Source organism: Sander lucioperca, chromosome 19 (genome assembly GCF_008315115.2).
Source record: "Sander lucioperca isolate FBNREF2018 chromosome 19, SLUC_FBN_1.2, whole genome shotgun sequence".
Lineage (NCBI taxonomy): Eukaryota > Metazoa > Chordata > Actinopteri > Perciformes > Percidae > Sander > Sander lucioperca.
In genome coordinates, this window is record NC_050191.1 from 20242156 (window position 1) to 20256985 (window position 14830).

Here is a 14830-nt window from a genome sequence, read left to right on the forward strand (position 1 = left end):
GAGAGAGAGAGAGAGATACCTTAGGTAAAAGATAAGGTCAGGCTGATTAGGTGTAGAGTCAAGACTTAATCTCAGTGTGGGAACTATTTCTGCAATATGGGACCTTTGACAAGCAGGTACACCTTTCTGACTTTCTTGACTTTTCTTTATTCCATTAGAGCTCTGGAACAACATGCAGGAGTAGCTCTATATTTCTGTCACTAGTGTCTTTATTGTAACCTTATCAGTGCTCTAAATGTCATATCTTGTGAATGGATGGTAAAATAAAAAGCATGAGAACCCAGAAAACCATCAGAAACTCATTAACTCTATTGCTATTCTCTATGATATATTAGGATTTAAGTCTTCTATATTCTCTCAGGTTTTGCTTTAGAAAATGGTTTCACATTTTTCAGTGTAATATTACCCTCTAGGCACCCCGTGTTGATTTTATTTTGATCCAAACTGAGACTGATAAAGGTCAAATTGTTCTGTGTGCGTCCTCCTCAGTAAATTGCAATTCAATTTACGGACTGGTGAGGCCAAAAGGTGAATGACTTCAGGGATAGAACAGAGGGAGGAGACCATAATTCACTCAGCTCTGTATTATTTGTGTGACTAAATGTTCCAGTGTGGGTGTGTTTCCTGTCACTCTCCTAACATGTGGATGTTATGCCAATAGAATTAGACTGATAGCAGACTGTTTGCTGTCAAACCAGAGAGGAGATCTGCTGCGTGTTGTCTTTTTTTCCTCATGACTGGTCTGGATGCTCAGTCACGGGTGGACAGGAATCAGCTGTGTCACTTTTTTCTCTTCATAATGTAGGGATTGTGTAACTGTAACAAAACAGCCAGTGCAACCTTTTGTATCTGTGTAATGTTATTGCATGAAATGCGCCTAAATCTGAGGAATGCAACTGTAGCAGATGCAGCTCAGAAAATAAACATGTAGATGTGCCTGGAGTTTAAAGAAATGTCTGATTTTCTGTTCTCCATTCCTCTGTGTTTGTGTGTGCACACTCTTCTGGCCTGCTGTGCTGCTCTGCTGGATCCATGCTACTCTACTAATGGTGAGTTCACTAAAACACACCCTACCTGCTGCAAAATGTATTATTCCTGCTTAAAATCTAATTGTTTTTTCTATTGACAGTTTTTGTGATAACATATTTTAATTAGTATTATTAGTAGCCTATTCCACTCACTCAACTTTCTCTTATAGTTGTTTGTATTTCTCAAGTATACATTGATGTTTCTCTTATGTGGTTGTTAACTCCTCCTCTTTTGTAGATGTCAAATCTCCACGCTGCCTTACGCTATAAGCCAATTACTTGAGCTTCTCTAATCTGAGTGTGGGTGTTGGCGTATACAGTAGTGTGTGTGTGTGTGTGTGTGTGTGTGTGTGTGTGTGTATGTGTGTGTGTTTGTGTGTATGTGTGTGTGTGTGTGTGTGTGTGTTTGTGTGATGAGTAAACAGTCATAGGTGTGTCTTGCCTTAAGAAGGCTTAAACAGAAAGATACTCAGAAGTTTGTTTGTTTTGCATAAGCACATGTGTGGCAACTGCCTAGCACCACACATACTAATGAACTGCCTCTCACAATGGCTCAATTGTCATGTGTTCCACGTTAATTAATTAGAAAACTGCATTTGAGCATCTTAATCTGAACCATAATACACATTGCAAATAAATTAAGAATATGTTGAGAAGTGAAAGAATATCTGTGTTGAAGAAGTAGATCAACACAATCAAATGATCAATTATTGTGTCCATCATCATCAAAGATTTTAAGTGTGATTTTGTAACACGGCTGTTAAGCATCAGTTGCTATTTTCTAACAATTTCATACCTTGTACATATATTTTTATTTCCTCAGTGCTCAGAAATTCAAACCCTTTGGCTCAGTGGGTAGAGCAGGTGCACATATATTTAGAGGTTTATGCCTCGACGCAGAGGTCCAGGGTTCGACTCCAACCTGTGACAATTTCCTGCATGTCTTCCCCCTCTCTCTCCCCTTTCTCACCTGTCCTGTCCATTAAAGGTGGAAAAAGCCCCAAAAAATCATCTTTAAAAAAGAAAAGAAATTAAAACCCTTCTATACTGTGATTTGCAGAACACCAAATTACCAAACGTAGCTTCATCAAGGGGTCACTGCTGACAACCGATCATCAATATTCATATCACTGAACTGCATTGTTTCTCAAATACGGGGTTGTACATTATTCGCAAATGTGCCTATTTTCAATTTTTTCAAATTTCTGAACTGGCTGAGAAAAAAATGGTTAGCAAAGTTAAAGCAGAAGAGATGAGCTTCATCAACTTCTATCAATAAATAATACAAGTAAAGTTGAAAAAAGTTCGAGAGGCAATATGTCTTGAACAAAAGGGCAAAGATCCATTATTTTCCCATTAATTCTGGCCAGAAATGTATTGATTGATTTGAAAAACAAAAATTGTAACCGCCTTTCCAATTGTAACTACAACTGTGGTCTCAAAATTCTGAATTTAAAATATTTAAAAAAAATGAAATAAAAACAGTGATCACCATATTGCAGTGATGCTATTCGTCCTCTAGAGGGGGCTGCCACGCTAGCACTGCCATATCTGCATCGAACGTCCCTCCCTACGCGAATGGACAGTGCGGGCGACCAATCACATCTCAGGATCTAATACAGTGACCTATCTGAGCCAATGAGAGACCGCTAAAAGATGTTTTTTCACTGTACGGGGCGGTTCTTGAAGATGATGGATACGTCTGCTTTGATCCCTGGCCAGATTTTCGGTGTGTAGTGGAGATTTTGGAGGCTGAGATAGTGGGACGTACGTTATTTTTTGGAGGAGAACACAGTGAGAGGCCACGTTTGGAAAAGTTTCCCACACGCATCGTTGAAAATCACAACAGGTAATGTTTGATTTCACCACCATTTAAATCACGTGATTTAGCTATACATTGGCGACTGCTTCAATGCCTTTTGGGTATTTAGCGTTTTTAATGTCGAGTTTGTTGCCGTATGTAGGTGTAACGTTAGGTGCACAACCTGCACTAACAACCACAGTAACCAGAAGCAGTTTTCGAAATGGTCAAGCAAACCGCACGCTTCCCACTGAAATCCGTTATCTGGAGTCGCAGTCATACCTTCGATATAATGCTTTTCATGGCGACTATCTTCTTCACATCATCTAAACTACTTTCATGTCCCGCTTCATCTCGCTCGGATGGGTTTTATGCGGTTAGCATCAGAGGTTTCGTGGAGACACTTAACGTTAGCTTAGCTAGGTAAAACCAGCGTAAATTACATGTTTACTTAAAAGCCATTTCTAAATGAATAGACCCCGGTCCGTTGCTGCTGGTGGTTGTATTTCCTGGTGTAGCTAGGTGAATTCTACTGCTATGTCACGTTAACGGTGAGTTAACGTTGGCGGTTTCTTCTTCTAATCATGCTAACGCACTCGTTACGTTTGAAGACCATTCAAACATCCGTCACAGTTTTGGTCGGACGATTCATGAAGCTGTTTGTTAACGCCGAATTAACAAGGAACGTTAGTAGGTGGTTGTTTGAAGGCATCAAGCTGTTGAGAACAACATTTAATTTAAAGCCGTTTTGTCTGTCGTTGTCGTGTGTCCGTTTCCTTGTGTATAGGCAGTGCTTCCTCTTTTAGCAGTAACGTTATCAACACTGGAACACGTTTTACTGTTATGAAGGGATTCGTTGCATATGGTTTAATTCTGGAAAGTGGTTCACACAGATTTCTGGGAAAGGCAGTCCTATTTAGCTACGGAATTCCAAAGAGGTTTCGTCCCAGGTGGGACGGTGGCAACCGAGATATTCAGAGAGCATCCACCCGAATTAAGAATAAACAGTATTTGTGGAATGGTATTATCCATTAACAATTAGTCTGTTGTGTACCTTACTGGTTATTTTAAAGATAATATAAAAAGATAATAAAAAGGTTGAGCACATCCCATACCAACTTATCAGAGCCAAAACTGATGTGGTAAAGCCTTTAGTTTGACTATCATCCCGAAAACATAGTATTTAATTTATAAAGATATGAAACAGAAAAGTAATCGGCAAACGTTTGACCTGTTTTGTTTGATAAGTGGCTCAAATTGGCTCTAATTTGACCATGTAACTAGAAGATGATGTTAACCATACCATGTATGGAACATTTCTGCAGTAAAGTATTGATATTTTAATGGCTTTAAATGGATTTCAAACTCTCTAGTTAAGATTTGTTTAAAGTTTGACAGGTCTGCCTTTGCACCACCACAGTTTCTGTCTTACTTTCTCGTCATACTCTTACCATTTATCTGCAGACAGAACTGTGTGTACTTAACGTGTGTGTATATTTATTCCCAGGCAGAGTATTAGAAGTCATACTTTGTTTGTCAGATGTCATGTTTTCTATTAGTTCACCTGCAAATGGGAAGGCTGGCAGACACACTGGACTGAGCTTAGATTGTGATGACGTGTAAGAAGTCAGTGGCAATTGGCAAACATATATTTTACATCGACATAATTCAATTTTGAGGAACTAAATCAATGTATGTATGGTGCCACAGTCGGATGTAATGCAGTTTGATACTCCTCAAACTATTTGTCTCTTTTAAAACAAATAACATATGATAACTGATGATAACTGAAAATGATAACTGCTTTTGTAATTTAGAGTTTGATATGTGCTGCAGCATTACCATGCCTGAGAACAACACAGACAGACTAATATTAGGGCTATGCGTCTAACAATCACCCTTAGATCTGCGTGTGTGTGTGTGTGTGTGTGTGTGTGTGTGTGTCCAACTACTCATTAGTTTAATCAGCACAACTCGGCTCTGGTGCCTGCCGCCTTCTTGTCTTTTCTCCTCTGAGGGAAAGGAAGGTAGGTTAAACAGAAATGGAGGACATCAGGGCAGGGACAATGTCATCGGCAGTGGTGATGGATGTGGGACTTTGTAACTAGGAATATGTCTATTCATGCTTTTATTGTATGTCATTGTAACAATTGCATTGGGTTGTTTTCCATGAAAAATGAGCACAAAGCAATCACCAAGTCACATTTCTCCTCCTCTGACTTCCAACATACACAAGGATACCTGCTAAAGACCGTAGACCCTGTTTGACTTTTCATAACTATTTATTCTAATGTGATGGGCATAAACTATACAACAAATTTTTTTTTTTACACATACGATCTTTTTTTTTTCTCCATGTAAACCCATCTCTATTTTTATTTGAATATGGAGACAAGACTATAATCTTTCTGCACATACCCGGTACCTAAACCTCTCTAAGAGCCCAGTGGAAACCCTGTGGAATTGAACAAGTTACATAACAGAGTTATCATCCATCCATTTAGCCACACAGCCAGCCAGCTAAATATGAATTTCTTCATTTTGTGTGGACTGCTGACTGAGGCATATATTAAACAAACAGACTTTTCTAAGGTTTCTATCCAAATATTCGTAGGTCTTTTGGCGTTACGAATGTGTTCCCACTGATCAGTTTGTGAATGGAGACGGATAATCCAGTACAACAACGGCACAAACAAACTTAAGGACCCGGAAATGACCATAGTGTTAATTTAATACACCTCTCTCTGCAAAGTCTCAACAGCAATTGAACATTGCATGCTTCACAAAGGTATTATTTTCTGCAGTGCTATTGTGTGATATTGTGTTACAGGTGTTCAGGTTATTTAGCACAGCCACACATGTTGGGTGCGCTTGGAATCGAGAACAAGAAACGTATACGTATACAGCCTCATAGAACAAATAATATGCATAGGAACATGGGAACAGGGAAAATGTGGGTGGTCAAGGTGCAGATAAAATCAAATGTCATGATATTTTTGACCAAATACCTCGATATCGATACAGCAACGATATTGTAGTGTTGACTATTGGTGCTTTCACAAAATATTTACACAATGAGATTTTTGATAAATAATCATCAGTAATGTGGATATAATGACTAAGTGGGTAAAAGGCAAATAATAGAACGGTTACAACAGTCTGGTAAGTTCAGAAAAGTACATTACTGTAATGCAGCCTTTAAAACCAGGAAAAGACAACACTTATGCCATATTACGATATCTAAAATCTAGTCTCGTATCACGATATCGATATAATATCGATATATTGCCCAGCTCTAGTGTGGATACACAAAACAGCCATCATGAAAACAGATATATTAAACAAATATTCAATACTCCACATAGTACTAAGCAGGAAGGACTCTTGGTTTGGTAAGGTATTAGGGAAATCCAGCAGTGAGCACGTCTGTCACTGTGTGTACAGTTTATCTATAATCATCAGCGCCATGTTCATTCTCAGACTCTCAGGATGTGTAGAACAGTGGCAGCTCTGTCCAACCCACTAATGAGAAGCCTTAATTGGTTGTTCTGGTGGGAGAATCTGCTCATTAAAGGAAGCTGGAACTAAGTCTGGGTTAGCCAGAATGTGTGCATGATTTTTCTCCCTCTCAGTATCGCAGTTGTTGGGCAAAACCATTCGTTTTCGGTCATTTTGGCATCAGTGTGTTTTATGGAATTCTTTTTTGTATGTATTTACAGTGGCTTGGTTCTTTCCAATGTCACAAAACTTGGGTGTCAGAGCTCTAGAAATTGAATCAGAAGAATTGATAACATCTTGGAAACAGGTGTTGGCTATAAGTAATTAGGAACAGTAGGTATCTTGCTTACGCTGTGAAAGAAAGGACTAACTTGTCACTGTCTTAAGGGGACAGTATAACTGAATTGTGCTTTTATTTTCATATTTTATAACTTCGATGTGTTGTCACATTGCCGCATTGGTTTAAGGAAAACGTAATAATGCATGTACGGTACTCTGTTTGTACTTTTTTCTGTCTCTCACTCTCTGAGGGGTGCATGGGCAAGTTGGACAGACACAGAGAGACAAAAACAGGAAACCAGAGATGGAGTAACAAAAGGAGAAAGGTGGGAATACAGACACAGTAGAGCGGAAGTGAGAAGAGTCAGACACAAGAGGAGAACGAGAGACTGAGTGAGAGCGACAGAGAGTGAGAGATATTGCTTAACCATTCGGAAAGGCTATGGGAACGTGCGTGCGTGCGTGCGTATGTGTGTGTGTGTGTTCCCTGTCGGTTCAACAGGAGCAAAACACGTCACATCAACTCCCGACACACAGCCCTACTGTCACATCAGATTGAGTGCTGACTGTGTTTTTAGAAAATAAGCATATACAGAGAAACATAATTCTCCTTGAAGCTGTCACCCATGTTTCCTTCTGAAAAAGATTGATTACAGTGTGGATTACTAGCACATCTTATCTTCATCTTCTTGTCTATCAAGATGGTTTAACACTGTAAGTCCAAATCACAATTCAAAGCATTCATCTCCTCACAACAATTACTAAAGGTGGGCATATTTTACAGTGTAGCAGTCAGCCATGACCGGCGGGTGTTAGCCTCTAGCTTTCAGAGCCGCTCGGCCAGCGGGCACCACAGGACTGGCATTCATGCAGAGAAGATCAGAGCGGCATGGATGAATGGAAACTGTACTGCAATGTTCAGCTTATTACAGCCACAGAGACAGTGAGGGAAGGAGGGCGGGTGAGAGAGGGTGAGGGTGGGGAGAGTGAAAGGGGGATAGAGATGTAGAGGACGTGTGTGTGATGGAGGGGACAAAAAGGGAGAGGGAGGGAGTGTAGTTTCTCTGGGTAAGAGGGTCAGCTAAATGCCAAAAAAAATTAAACGTGAACACTAGAGTGTAGATAGTAAAAAAAACGTTATTGTAGCCTGTAAAGTTGAGAATAAATGTTGTCTTAACTGCGTTGAACTAACAAGCTTAATCTAATTAAATAGAATAGAGTTTGATAGTATGTTTGTGGAGATTAGTCTATTTTTCTAGTTTAACAAGAGGGCCTATTAGAGGAGAATAGAAAATCCTTGTGTTGAAGGGTAACATTTTACATCAGAGAGGGTCGCATAAAGAGAGGGCCGACTGCCTTCACCCACAAGTGACCAGCTCTGAAAGAAGCGATAGAATAAAAAACAGAGAGAGAGCGTGGGCCTGTGGCTTTGGCAGGGGGCCAAACACAGTTAAAAACAGATTAATCAGCATAGGGTCACATTCTCCCAGAGAGAGGCTGAACATAGCATGGCAGGACGGGGCACAGCCTTCATCTTTTAAAGGCCACATCTTTGTGAGCAACAGGAGGAAATGTTGGCACTGAGGTTTAGATCAGCAGAAAAACAGCTCATGTTGTACTGATATCTGATATCAACATCCCTTTATGGTATTTGACACAAGTTCAGAATATCAAGATGAGATGGTTAGAAGGCTTATTTCTATGTGACAAGACCATAAGAGGACAGCAAACACACACCAAAAGTGGGATAATGGACCTACAGTAATGTCAAAATAAATGAATAAAAATTCTGTACTCTAAAACGGCCAACTCCAAGGGCTTCCACTAACAATTAAATCGATCAATCAGTCTGTTCTCAGTCTCAATTGTCTATAAAATGATAGAACATAGTGACACATTTTAAATTCACTCATTTACTGATTGATGACGGAAGGATTCTTTAATCATTTCATTCATTTAACCATTTGTGTGTTCAAGGCACACTATGCAAGCTTTGTACCTTAAAATAAGAGCTTCAAAGTCATTGCGATGGTAAACGGACTCGTAGTATGGCGAATCATCCCGATAGCAACGCAGCGGTGGGGGACGCTGCTGGCCAAACCAGCAATGCAGGTTTGGGAGATGGCGCCCTGCCAAAATCTCACGAGAATCACAAATTGCTTTACTGCTATCGGTTCTGCGAACATCCGCTACACCCGCCAGAACCTTTTGGACGTCGCTGACCAGCACCAGATATCCATTTCAAGTGTCTTTCATCATACGCACAACATCCCAGACGACAGCGAGATTGCCGGTCTCTCCATGGATTGTTGCCGGGTCTAGGAGGTGAGGCAGACGGAGGAGGGAGAGGAATAGCAGGGCTGCAGGTCCGGTGTTATGCTAAGGCTACCATAGCACACAAGCCATCTCTACCGAGCCTGTATCTCTCCAATGCCAGATCCCTGGTGCATAAAATGGATAACTTGGAATTACAACTCGCTGGAAATCGCTATGTTCGTGACTGCTGTGTTTTGATTGTCACTGAAACCTGGCTCTACCCGGGGATACCCGATGCTAGCATGCAGCGGCGGGCCCACCCCGACGGTGTTCACATAATCGCAGGAGACTTTAATAAGGCCAACTTGAAGACTGTACTCCCGACATTTGATCAACATGTCAAGTAAACTTGCTTGCGTTCTGTGTTGTATGTTGTTGCGCTTGCTTGTCTGTCAGTTTTTACACAAAGTTGTTGATTCATCCATTGTTGATAATAAGACCAGTCCTACAGGGGGAGGGGATCAGGCCGTGAGCGCAGAGACGGCTCTGCGTGAGTGGTATTTACGACAGTAACGCAAAATAAAAGTATTCTACAGCAACTCTAGGGGTAGCTGTTTGACAAAAAGGAAACTGCATAGTATACCTTTTAACTTCATTCATCATGTATTGACTATCCATTCGTTGGTTCATGTACATTCGGGCTGTCACAAAAGTCGGGAAGGGAAGAGAAGAAGTGGGGAGCACAGAGTAGGTGGGATACCAGTGCAGAGCGATAATGAGGAAGGGATGAGGGGAGGAAACGGAAGTGAGAGGAGTGTCTGGGGCAACAGGGTTGAGATGGAGTGCAGACCATCTAACTTGTTCTCATTAGTAACCTTTGAACAGCTCTGAAGTTTGTAAAACATCTTGGAAAGAGTGTAAAGAACCCAGTGAACTGTGTGTGTTTGCGAATGAGGGATGGGGGGGGCAGAAAGCAGGGTCAATAGACAGTTTTTCCCACAGGTCAAAACTACGAGAATACCTATTAAGTGACAGAAGTTAGTTAACTAGGAGAAGGGGTGTAACTTGGGCTCTCTGTGTGCCACGATGTAGCCTGTGTGTGGGGAAACACCCAAATAGATGTGTGTGTTTTCCTTATCCACAAATGTTCCGAGAAAAAACATGATTGTACGGATGTTTTGCACTCTGTCACTTCCTGTTTTTATGTTGACAGGTTCCTAATGAGAGAGAAGGAGAGGGACCCAGTTACTGAGATATTATGTGCGGCTAAAAAATGAGAATTGAAGACAAAGATGGAGATTAACCGAGCGAAACGGGAGAAGCCAGGTTTAAAGTTGCCCCCCCTTTGCCACACTTCCTGTTTCCTGGTTAGGGGTCAGGGGGTCACCGGTCTGGGATTAACTGATAATAGGCTGACTCTGTCTGGTCATGTCATTGACCAGATGAGGAGAGCCGGTTGCGGCAACATATTTCACATAACGTGTCCGGACTTTAGAGGCGACGTGTCCTCACAGTAATTGAGAAAAACCGGATGATGTTCAGTAATGAGGACATCTTATGACATTCACAAGGGGAATGGCTAATCTTAGAGTATGGGGTAAAGGTTAGTAGTTAGAAAATGTCAGGCAGCTCTGAGTTGGTGTATGTCGGAGTACCTTACATTCCCACTATTGCATTACTGCAGAACAAGTGCTCCTGACCAAGCTTGCTACTTGTTGCATTATATTTACTGATGCAGCTATAAATGCATGGTCACATCCTAATAAGGGTTCTATTTACTTGGAGGGGTTTCTTTTCCTCTGACATTGTGACGTGCTTCTCTGACTAATCGCTGTGAAGCAAATGTAAGATGCGATCAATCGATCAATCACCTACAGAGCTGAATCAAACCCGATGCCTCTCATCTTGTTACTAAATGATTACATATGTGCCCTTAACTGTGGGATGTGGCGCCACCTTCTTATTTGTTGTGTCCTATTAGAGACATTAGGCTGGATAAGGGTGATTTATTGTGTTAAGAAATCCAGTTTGCTCTTAAAAATACCATGTAGCGACAGTGTGCTAACAGATTTGAAAGCTTTCCGTCGAGCTGTGCCTGAGGGGTAGGATGTTCACTTCATGTGTTTTTATTTGCTTGCTTCACCAGGCAGCTGTAATAGTGAGCATCGATGGCTATAATATCATTTGTTTTGCCAAGGCACCTGTTGTTACCACCCTCTATGGGATGTACGTCGCCATAGTAACACCACCATTTTTTTTTTCCACCACCAGTTGCGCTGTCTTTCTTTCACATGCTCCCTCTTTCTCTCCTCCCAGATAATGCCTGCTTTGCCTGCCTTCCTCTCTTCTTTCCCGTCTTTTTCACTCCCTGTCTCTCTCACACACACACACACACACACACACACACACACACACACACACACACACACACACACACACACACACACTGCGAACTGTATCTCATCTCATGTGCACTTGTGAGACCGACCCAAACCTTCGCTCTTTATCTCTCTCACACACACACACACACACACACACACACACACACACACACACACACACACACACACACACACACAGAGTCATTCACACAGACAGGGCACTTGCGCCTGACTGCTTTAATCGTTGAATAGGGGAGTTTAGCAGCTAACAATAGTCATTATGAGCTTACCCATTATTCACACACACACACACACACACACACACACACACACACACACACACACACACACACACACACACACACACACAGAAAGAGAGAAAGAGACTTATATTGCTAGAAGATAGGGTTCATAAAAATGTCGTGGTATTATTTAATCTAGTTGTAGTAGTTGCTAATACATTTCTTTTTTCATCCAACATTTCCCACAAATGTATTTCATAGTTTTTACCAATAATGCAAAATTAATTGAATGGAATTTTGTTCTACTTTGCAATAAAAGCATTAGCAAAATAGCAAGACATAGCATCCATACATATCCTTAAAGTGATGATTATTAGTTATAGTAGCATAGAGCTAAATAGAGTGTCTTGGTGTTGTTGAAGAGTAAAGCTCAATTGGTTCTGCCATATAGTTTTGCAGCTGACAATAGCAGTTTTGACAGTAATAATACGGTAACAAAAGTAATGACATAGTATTGGTCATTTAAACATACCTTATGAGCTGACCGTTCATTTAAGCTTAGCTCAAACTGAAGGCAGCAAAGAGACATAGTTTGTGTCAGAGCATGTATTCTTTGAAGGCGGCGAAGTGTTGATATCAGGTGTAGCTGGGAGAGATGGACAGGACTGAGAGGAAGATGAAGGGATGAATGGATAGACAGGCAGACAGACACACAAACACACACAGGGATTATCCTTTGTGTAATCCGCAGTTTGAGGGTCAGAGTGCAGTGTAAAGGGACAGGCATGGTCAACTTTTTCACACCGTGTGTGTGTGTGTGTGATCCCATAGCTGGTGTGTATATCAGTGATTTTGTGAGTATGTGCCTACATGTGTGTTTGGTATAGGTGCGTGTGTATGCATGTGTCATTGTGTGACAGATGGACAGATCGTACAAGAGAACAGCACAGATTAGGATTCTGCACTCTGCGTGTGTGTATATGCATGTGTGTGGTTATTTCAAAACCAAACTGGGAGCCAGTAACTGTCAGCTGTTGGACCGTGGTGGCTGTTGTTCAGCATTTGGGATGTCCCAGTGCGATCTGCTGGATTGGAGTTTTAATTCATTAGTCTCAGCTGAATGATGGCCCGTCGATTTCCAATGTTTATTGGAACCCTTTTGCCCTTAGTGTTCACCAACTGTCAAAAACAACCCTTTTAGCTCAATTAAAACACTAACTGTTTAACACACAGCAGTGACACAAACAAACGGCAATTAATAATATCCACACTGACAGCAAACAATGCAGCTTTAGGGATACATGGGTTATTTTGCATCTATTTCAACAAAGTTTTCCATGTAGACTACACCCCTGAAGTGCTGCTGCTGCTGGTTACAAACTGTGATTGAGGTTTAATATACTTTTCAGTATTTGAGGTCTTCGCTGTCGGCAGTGTTGTGGCGTGTGTGTGCGTGTGTGGGACATGAGGTTGAAACTACAGCTACACGTGCACATGTGTACACACACACATCCCCTGAAAAGATGTGTATGTTGTGGTATAAAAACACCTGTTACAACTTTCACACACAAGGCTGGTTAGCCTGTTTTCAGACGTCTGCATCACTGCCCACTTCTCAGATTTTATCAAGTGGTTTAGAGGTTTGTGTTGAATGAATAGCTGTATGGTTGGAAATGACATCGGGCCAGAATCTAAACAAGTGGGATGGTTTTGTTGTTCTCTGCCCTTTGGCTTTGTGAATAGTTCATCAAACCCTCCCTCTGGTACTTTGTCCAGTGGGTTGGAGGGTTGCAATGGTTGTAGTTGTCGCAACATACTCGCTTAATTGTTCTGATGGAGGATCAAGTATTAGAAGCTGAGAAGCTTGGTTTGATGATGTCTTGAAAATTCTCGGTGAACAATGAAGTAGCTTGACACACACAACATGAAGCAACTACTACTAATGACAGAAAGCGGACAGATATCATAAGTATAATTTACAGGCCTGCTGTAAGCCAAGCACCCTGTTCAAGTGGGTGTGGTGCATCAGCAAGGATGAGAGGAGGGAGGGGCAAGTAGCTGCTGCAGTTCCTGTAGGTCCAGCAGCATGTAATATCTGCTGTAAATCTGATGTGGTTTGAAATGGGTTTAGGCACGGTAATAATCTCCATTGTCACTTCCACGCTGGTCCACTAATCTGTATTTTTGCTGTGGTAATCTCTTGTCTCCATGGGGATTTATTGTTGTAGGCCATGAATGTCGTTGCCATGGAAACCAGTTCCTCCCCTCTCTGCCCCCATTCTGCCCCTTAGATTGGGTTTTCTTTTTATTAGACTGCGAGTTGTCATATCTGCTTAATCGGATAGTAACCGAACATAAATGCGAAAACCATTAAAGCCAGTAGGTTAACTCTGTCTTTTCTCTCCTTTTCTTGCACTTAGTATTATGTCTGTCCTTCCATAAACTTTTATCTCTGGGCCACAGGCCAGGGCAGGAAGTTGTTGTTACTATGACGACAACCCCTATAACCCAGACAGCAATAAAGTTGTAAGTGGGAGAGCTTAAGTGTTTGTACTTGTGCAATATCGTGTTTCTTCCCTGGTGTTATTGTCTGAAAGGTCTCTGTTTAATTCATTATTTTATTTAGTAATGTTTTCTTTCCTTAGAAGATGTAATTGCAAAATATTGCAGGCCAAGAACGTGAGGTAATGGCCGCTCAGTGTTGAGGAGATTCCCAGAGGGATTTTGGATAGTCCATGCTAGTATCCATTAGTAATCTGCCACAGGAGGCATGCACACTGGGTGTGGTCTCTCTCTCTCTCTCTCTCTCTCTCTCTCTCTCTCTCTCTCTCCTTTCTCCTTTCTCCTTCCTCCATCCCTCTTTCACCTCTCTCCATCTCTCTTCCTCCAGCACTCCGTTTGCCTGTGCTCTGCTCCTCTCTTTCACCCCCCCACCCTCTCGTTCGCTGCCCTGTTTCTCTGAGCGATAGTCCCGAGGGAAGCAGACGCTGAGCTCCGAGATAGAGAGAGAGACGAGAGAGGATGGAAGAGAGAAAATGGCAATGACGGTTTGTAGGGCAGACATTTTGCTAAGAGGTGGGAAGTGAAGGAAAGACAGACATAGGCAAGAGAAAAAGAGTAAAAGAAAGTGAGGACAAATAGAAGGAAAACGGGAGGTGAGAAGAAGTAAAGAGAAGAGGCAAAAAGGAAAGTTACAGGGGAAAAAAAGAGAGCAACAGAAGCAACGATAGGTAAGGTCATTAGTTGTGTCCATCAGTTCATTCAACAATTCATTTGAAAAAAAGTGTCCATCAGTTCATTCAACAATTAATTTGAAAAAAAGTAACGGGTGTTAGAAGGCTGGAT

The 14830-nt window shown here is 41.5% G+C and overlaps 1 protein-coding gene across 22 annotated transcripts in view; it reads left to right on the plus strand.

Annotated features, from left to right (window-relative positions):
* The first annotated feature begins 802 nt into the window (after nt 1-802).
* Nucleotides 803-14830, plus strand: part of epb41l2 (erythrocyte membrane protein band 4.1 like 2) — a 53170-nt gene continuing 39142 nt past the window's right edge. For 17 of the 22 annotated variants that reach the window (XM_031322023.2, XM_031322030.2, XM_031322024.2 and 14 more), the window contains exon 1: nt 2630-2877. The gene's annotated coding sequence lies outside the window, so the exon portion shown is untranslated. Of the gene's footprint in view, nt 1050-2628; nt 2878-12482; nt 12629-14426; nt 14716-14830 lie in introns of those variants that run through there. The other 5 variants (XM_035995280.1, XM_031322027.2, XM_035995279.1 and 2 more) reach the window with 5 other exon arrangements.